Raw genomic sequence first — 8,372 nt, 5'->3', positions numbered from 1 at the left:
GCGATCCTTCCGCCTCAGCCTTCCAAGTAGCTGGAACTACAGGTGCGCGCTACCCCACCCAGCTAATTTTTTGATTTATTGTAGAGATGAGTGCTCGCCAAGTTGCCCAGACGGGTCTCGAACCTACGGACAATTCACTCACCTCAGCCTCCCAAAGGCGCGGGATTACAGGCTGAGCCACACTTCTAATTTCTATATTTTAATTTTAACTTTTTTTCTAATTTCTATATTTGTATAATGTGTTTGCTATCTGGTATTGAAAATCTTTCTTTTTTCTTCAATTTTTTGTTACTCTACATATTTACTATTTTATATGGATTTTAAATTCAGATTATCATACCCATACAGAATCTTATCAGCATTTTTGTTGGCATTGCATTGAGTTTACAGATTTAACTAGGGAGAATTGGCATCTTTCCATTAATTAGTCCTCCTTTATATGAATAAACATGGTATGGCTCTCCATTTATACAAATATTTAAGTCCTTTAGTAATGTTTCATAATTTTATTTCCTTTTATACTAAAAGGAAATTTCATTTTATGTACTCTATTGCTTTATTATTGTTTGTTTTCTATTTCAGTAATTATTGATTTTACCTTAATTATTTTTATTTTTCTTTGATCTCCCTTTTTAAGTTGAAAGCTCTTTTATTGTCAATTTTTCTAAATTTCTAATAAATGCATTTAAGGCTATGAACTTCTCTGTCAACACACCCCATGGGGATTTTTTTTTTTGCCTCAGTATATTATTATTATAATTTTCAAACATACATGTTCAGTGAATACCCATATACCCTACACTTAGTTACTATAATTTTTAATGTTTTATCACATATCTGTTCATCTATCAAACTATCTTATTTTTGATGCATTCAAATGTTTTAATGCATTTCAGTTCATTCCTATGCACTTCAGAATTGTATATTATTAACCAGAGTTCAATATTTGTTTATAATTTTTTAAAGATAAAATTTACTTACAGTGAAATACAAAATTTCAGGTGTTCCATTTGATGAGTTTTGACAACTGGCATAATCTTAACCTCTGTTAAGATATCATGTACAACATTTCTGTCATATCAGAGAGCTCCTCATGCCCTTTCCAGTGAATCCTCACCTCTACTACCCCAGTAGAAATAGTCGCTGTGCTGATTGATTGTGACAGATTAATTTTGCACACTCTACAACTTCAAAAAAATGGAATTATATGATATGTGCTTTTTGTGTAAAGCCTATCTCTCTGTATAATGATTCATCCACATTGCTGCTTGTATCAGCACTTTATTCCTTTTTTATTGCTGAGTGATACTCCATTATATGGATATATCAAAGTGTGCTTGTACATTCTTGTGTTGATGGATACCTGGACTGTGTTTTAGTTTTAGGCTATTGTGAATAAAGCTGCTATAAATATTCTTATATAATTTTTGTGGTCATATATTTTCATTTTGGTGGGGGCAAATGCCAAAGAGTGAAATTGCTGGTTTATAAGATAGGTATATGTGTTGTTTAATGAAAAACTGCTATACTTTAGTACCATTTTACTTTTCTACCAGTATCCTCATGAACATTTGGTAGTGTTAGTCTTTTTAGGATTAGCCGTTCTGGTAGGTGTGACGTGGTACTTCATTGCAATTTTTATTTGCATTTCCCTAATGACTAATGATGTCATTTTTATGTGCTATTGAGTGTCTTTTCATGTGCTATTGACTATTTGTATATCTTCCTTTGTTAAAGATGTACTCAAATATGTTGCCCAGTTTTTATTGTGGTAATACATACATAGCATAAAATTTTACATTTTAACCTTTTTAAGTGTAGAATTCACTGGCATTAAATAAATTCACATTGTTGTATAACCATTACACAACCATTCACATTGCTGTGTAACCATTTCCAGAACCTCTTCATTTCCCATAGTAAGTCTGTAACTACTAAACAATTACTCTCCATTACACTTTCCCCGAGTCCTTAGTAATCACTGTTCTACTTTCTATCTCTATGAATTTGATTATTTTAGAAAACTCATGAGTGGAATCACACAATATTTGTCCTTTTGTGTCTGGCTTATTTCACTTATCATAGTATCTTCAAGATTCATCCATGCTGCAACATGTATCAGAATTTTCTTCCTTCTTAAGGCTGAATAATAGTCCATTGCATGTATATATTACATTTTGTTTATCTATTTATCCATTGATGGACATTTAGGTTGTTTTTGCTTACCCAGTTTCTTTTATGATTACATTTTTATTGATTTTGTTTATTTTATATTGATTTATTCTACCCACATTTCATAAAATTTACCCCTTTAAAAGTGTACATTTTAGTGATAGTATATTCACAGTACTATGCAACTGTCACCACCATATAATTCCAAAATATTTTCAGTACCCTAAATAGAAACCCCCTGCCCATTAGCAATCACTACCAATTTCTCCTTCTCCCTCAGCTCCTGGTAACCACTAATCTTTTTTCTGTCTCTGTAGATTTACCTATTTTGGATGCTTCATATAAATGGAATCTCACAATATGTGGCTTTTTGTTTCTGGCTTCTTTTACTTAGCATAATACTTTGAAGGTTCATCTCTATGTAGTATTATCAGTACTTCCTCTTTATGACTGAATGATGCTTTATGACTGAGTGTTAATATAACATTTTGTTTATTAGTTCATTAGTTGATGGACATTTGGGTTATTTTCACTTTTTTGCTATTATTTATAATGCTGCTATGAACATTCTTGTATACGTTTTTGTTTGACGTTCTTTTGAGTATATACCAAGGAGTGGAATGGCTTGGTTATATGTTTAATTTATTAAGGAACTGCCAAACTGTTTTCCACAGTGTCTGCACTATATAAAATTTTATATTCCCACCAGCAATGTGTGAGGGTTCTAATAGCTCCACATCTTTTACATTTTTAAAAATTATAGCCATGAAAAGAACAATGTACTAATGCATGCTACAACCTGGATAGACTTTGGAAACATTATGGCGGGTGAAAAAAAACAGAAAAGACCACCTATTGTGTGATTTCACTTATAGAAAATGTCCAGAATATATAGGCAAATGCTTAGAGACAGAAAGTAGAGTTGTGGTTTTCAGGGACTGAGAGAAGAGGAAAATGGGGAGTGTCTGTTTTGGGGGGAAATTGATGAAAATGTTCTGGAATTAGTGGTGATGGTTGCAAAACTTTGTGTATATACTACAAAACATTGAATTGAACACTTTAAAATGATGAATTTTATATGTGAATTTTAGAAGTACACAGTGAGTCTGGAGGTGAGAATTAATCTTTATAGAGGAAAAAACAACAACAACAAACTTAATTTAAAAATGGGCAAGGACCTGAATGGACTTTTTTTTCCCAAAGAAGGCATTAAAATGGCCAAATATATTCATGAAAATGTGTTCAGCATCATTAATGATCAGGCAAATGCAAATCAATACCACATGAGATACTACTTTTTATACCTGTTAGGATAACTGTTACAAAAAATACAAGAACATGGAGGACATCATACTAAGTGAAAAAAAGCCAAATACCACATGATCTCACTCACATGTAGAAAATGAATATTTTATTTGCAGAGTATAACAATAGTTGCCAGAATCTGGGGAGGGGAGGGGTTGGAGAGAATGGGGAGAGGCTGGTCAATGGGAACAAAGTTACAATTAGATAGGAGAAATAAATCCTGGTGTTCTATCACTCAGTAGGGTGACTATGGTTAAGAGTACAATATTGAATATTACAAAATAATTAGAAGATAGGCTTTTGAACGTTCTCACCACAAAGAAATGATAAGTACATGAAGCAATTAATACACCAGCAAAGCTGGGAATACAAGTTAGCTGTATGGATCATTATACAAAATAGATATGTATCAGGACATCAAATTGTACCCCATAAATACATACAATTATAATGTGTCAACTAAAAAATATATTTTTTAAAAAGACAAGAGTTAAGGGATGGAAAAGGTGTGGCAAAAAGGAAACCACGGTACACTGTTGTTAGTAATGGAAAATGGTATAGCCATTATGGAAAACAATATGAAGATTTCTCAAAAAATTAAAAATAGAACTACTAAATGATCTAGCAATCTTACTTCTGGGTATATATCCAAAGGAATTGAACTCAGTATGTTGAAGAGATATCTGCACTCCTGCGTTCATTGCAGCATTATTCACAGTAGCCGAACTATGGAAATAACCTAAGTGTTCATTGATGAATGAATGAATAAAAGAATTGTGGTACATAATGGATTATATATTCAGCCATAAAAAGAAGGAAATTTTGCCATTTACAACAATGTGGATTAACCTGAAGGACATATTGCTAAGTGAAATAAGTCAGACAGAAAGATAAATACTGCATTATCTCACTCGTACATGGAATCTAAAAAAGTTGAACTCATAGAAACAAGAGAGTATAAAGGTGATTGTCAGGGACTGGGGGTGGGAGAAATGTTGGTCAAAGGATACAAATTTTCAGTTATAAGATGTATAAGTTCTCAGGATCTATTGTATAGTACAATAACTTTCTGATAATACTGTATTTGAAATCTGCTAAGAGAGTAGATCTTATGTATTCTCACTGCAAAATAATAGAAACTGTGAGGTGAAGGATGTGTTAATTAGCATGATTGTGGTATTCCTTCCACTATGTGTATGTATGTATATCAAATTATCACGTTGTACATCTTCCATTTATACAATTTTTATGTGTCAGTTCTACCTCAATAAAGCTGAAAAAACGTGTAACATTTATCTCCCCCAGTTCTGGCAGCATGAATCCCATGTAGAGTCACCATATAAAGTTGTGAAGCTTGTTTACTAAAAAGATACATGGCCAAGAGTGTGAATAGGAGCTGAAATTAGCCTATACTCTGCTCTCTAAATTGTGTGTCCTAGCTTTGTACTATTCCATCCCAGAGGAAAGAGCACCATTTTACCATTTTGTAACTCACCTACCCAGAGGAGACATCTTAGTATGATTTGTCTTCTTGGAGAGGGCACCTTTTAGTACTTTTTATAAAGATTACATATGTTTTAGTGGAGACCCTAGTACAGTGGATACTACTTTCCCATCCTAGAATTTGGACCATCTCACAAACTTTACTCTAGCTTGGACTGATAACCAATTATAAAATACCCCCCATAATTCCCCTAAAGATATGTTGACTGTAACTCTGTTATATAATTTTGATATCAGAATTCTTTAGTTGCAGGCAACATAAATTGATTTAGCATAACTTAAGCAAAAAATAGGGATATTTGGAAGGATTTTGGAGTTACTCAAATCCTAACTGAAATGCTGAAAAGCAAGTCCTCAAGAAGGTCAGGAGCCAACTGAGCTTGAGGTATTTTGGTAGCAGAAACTCATAGCCTGTATTCTCATATTAGGTTGAAAAATTCAAGGATAGAAAATCTGAATATTCCACTAAGTGGGATGGAATTTCTCATCAGAACAAAGGTCAGTGAAAGAATGCTGGACAAACCAAATAATAGCTGCTAAATGAAGCAAAAAAAAAAAAGTATCAACATCCAAGTTAGATAAATAGGTCTAGATCTCAGAGAAGAGGGTTAACTGGAATAAACAATTAGGAGTCATAAGAATAACTGAAATTAGGGATATAGTTTATTTAGATTGACCAGAAAGAGAGTGGGAGGCCACGCACCTGTCCAGTTCTCCAGCTCTGTTGCCCAAGGGCAGGAGCTCTTACTGGAGTAAGTCACAACTGGAGATTTTTCCTGTTTTAGGGAGGACAGTGATATTTCTATAGATTAGAAACAACTCCAGGATGTGGTAATATAATACCGTGCTGGGAACATTCCATTTCCTAAGAATGAAATTGTAGTGTGGATATTTTAATAGAATGTGACATCTTTCTGCTGGTGTTATAATAAATGCTATTTTATTTTTTCTCTAACAGTTATTTATATTGCACCTAGCTTTGTGATAAGTGTTTTATGAATGTCATTGTGTTTAATCTTTACAACAAATTAATGAGATAGGTATTATTATCAACCATATTTTATAGTTGAGTTTACTGAAGCCTCAGAGTTTAAGTAATTTACTCAAGGACATGTTGCTAGAAAGAAATGGGACGTATGTAAGGTCTATGTGAATTAAAAGACATTTCTACTTCATATAAAATGATACAGCAACAAAAACATTAGCTATAGTTTAGAATTATTGAGCCCCTACTGTGTACTATGTAGTGTGCTGAATATTTTATATGCATTATCTCATTTAATCCTTATAATAACCTCATAAGGATATCTCTATTGTTATTCCTGCTTAGTATATGAAGAATCTAAGGGTTGGAAATGTTAAAGTCATGGTTGTCACACAGTCAGTAAGTAGAGTCAGGGTTTGAACAGATTTGTTTGATCCTAAAGCCTACATGCTTCATGAATACACTATTTCCTCTATCAAAAATAACCAAATCTTATAGCAGTGGCTCTCTTCCCTAGCTTTGTACTAGAATCACCTGGGGAGCTTTTTAAAAAATCAGTCTGAGTCTCCTCATCAAAGTTTTTGCTTTCTCAGGAATAAGAATGCAGATAAGTCAGGAATTTTTTTAAAGCTTCTATTTGCATTGTTTATTTAATAAATATTTAATGTCTAATCTGTGCCAAGCACTTTCTAGGCATTTACATTCTAGCAAGATGTATCAGTTAGCTATTGCCAGTGATGCCTAATAACAATCACAAAATTTCCATGGCATGAAAAATCAAGCACTTATTAAGCATTCATTCTCATAGATCTAGAGACTAACTGGGACTCAATGATTAGAGTATTCTGTTGTGCAACTATATTCAGGCTGGAATGGTTCTACTTTTCTTGCTGCAGGACTGTGGATGGCTCTCTCCATGTATTTCTCATCCTTGTTGGACCAATGGACTAGCTAGGGCTTGTTTCTCTGTGACTCCTCTCCTAAAAGTGACAGAATCACAAGAGGTGACATGTTCAACTCTGAGTATACTCCGTTAGTCAAAGCAAGTCTCACAACTGAACTCAAAAACAAGAGGTGAGAAAATAAGCTCTACACTTTTGTGTGTGAAATTGCGAATTTCATGGCAAAGACTGAGAGTTTGAGTCAATAATTCAGTTTAGGTGGGAAAGACTGACAAGGAATAAGCATAATTCATAAGTCAATTATCAAGTATATTAGAAAGCGATAAGTAATATCTCAAGGAAGATAAAAAGTTCTGGAGGATGATGTGAAGACAATCTAATGTGCACCTAGGGTTGAGAACCACTGATCTTACAATGTTAAACTTGGAAAGAAATCTGGTCTACCATTCCCTGAACCATTTTAAAGACACGTGCTACCACGCCTGGCTTATTTTTTGATTTATTATAGAGACGAGGTCTTACCAAGTTGCCCAGGCTGGTCTCGAACCCCTGAGCTCAGGCAATCATCTCACCTCGGCTTCTCAAAGTGCTGGGATTACAGGCTTGAGCCTCCATGCCCAGCAGAATTCTCCCTTTATTGATAGCACCATAAATTGCTGTGGAAGGACATAGTCATTCTTACTTTTCTTGACCCCCAAGCATTAGCGGTATCCTACCTAAATCCTATGCATCCCTTAGTAACACAAATAAGAGCCCAATTTGACATTCCCCATATTTGTACCCTTCAAAACTTTTTAGATGTTCTATACTCTTTTAGTTTTTTTTTTTTTTGTCTTCAAGTTGAAGACTGAGTTTTGGTCTGTCTTCATATGATTCTTCCCAGTCCCATCCTAGCTATCTACTTGGTTATTGGGCCTTCTCTCTTCCCCAACTCTGTAATGCTTTGAGTGAGGAGTCTTTCTTGTGCTATTTTTTTATTCTGAGCTTCCACTAGGTCTTGTAGTCATCATTTCTGTTATAGATTACAGTCTTCTTGATTTTCCAGGATGAACAGTCAGAAGAAAAGAAAAGATATGGAACCTGCTTGTACCTGGAGTTTATTGTCTAAAGAGAAAGGTAAGTAACTGAATGAAGCAAGAGAGGGTGTATTCTAGATAAACCTGTTTATTCTCTTTCTTCTACTTCTTCTCCTCATAGCCTTTGGGATTCTTCTCAATCTTTAAAATTAATTGGATGTGTATATGTGTGTATATATTAGTATATTACATAAATACGGTATTTACTCATTAATCACTTGAAACTGTCTCCACAATTTTTTGCATTGCCCAAAATGAGGAATAATAATACAGAAAGGAAAAGAGGTAACTGTGGTTTCTGTTGTTTTCCATAATTCCCCAAACATTTATAATCATAAAATACTCTATGTTTCTCCTTTTGATGTAACCACAGCGTTTCATAAAAGCACAAAAGAGCAAAGAGTGAAAATCACTGGAGTCCTTTCCCTT

At 33.9% G+C, this 8,372-nt stretch overlaps 1 long non-coding RNA gene across 1 annotated transcript in view; it reads left to right on the top strand.

Moving 5' to 3' along the window:
• Positions 1–7,983, top strand: part of LOC110594369 — a 13,776-nt gene extending 5,793 nt beyond the window's left edge. The window contains exons 2-3 of the long non-coding RNA XR_002481221.1: positions 6,862–7,039; positions 7,913–7,983. This is a non-coding gene — a long non-coding RNA (uncharacterized LOC110594369). The remainder of the gene's footprint in view (positions 1–6,861; positions 7,040–7,912) is intronic.
• The last annotated feature ends 389 nt before the right edge of the window (positions 7,984–8,372 follow it).

Source organism: Carlito syrichta, unplaced genomic scaffold (assembly GCF_000164805.1).
Source record: "Carlito syrichta isolate Samal-C Ts95f unplaced genomic scaffold, Tarsius_syrichta-2.0.1 Scaffold314870, whole genome shotgun sequence".
In the NCBI taxonomy this organism is placed as follows: domain Eukaryota; kingdom Metazoa; phylum Chordata; class Mammalia; order Primates; family Tarsiidae; genus Carlito; species Carlito syrichta.
Note: the sequence above shows the minus strand (reverse complement) of the source record. Positions and strands in the feature narration are given on the sequence as shown.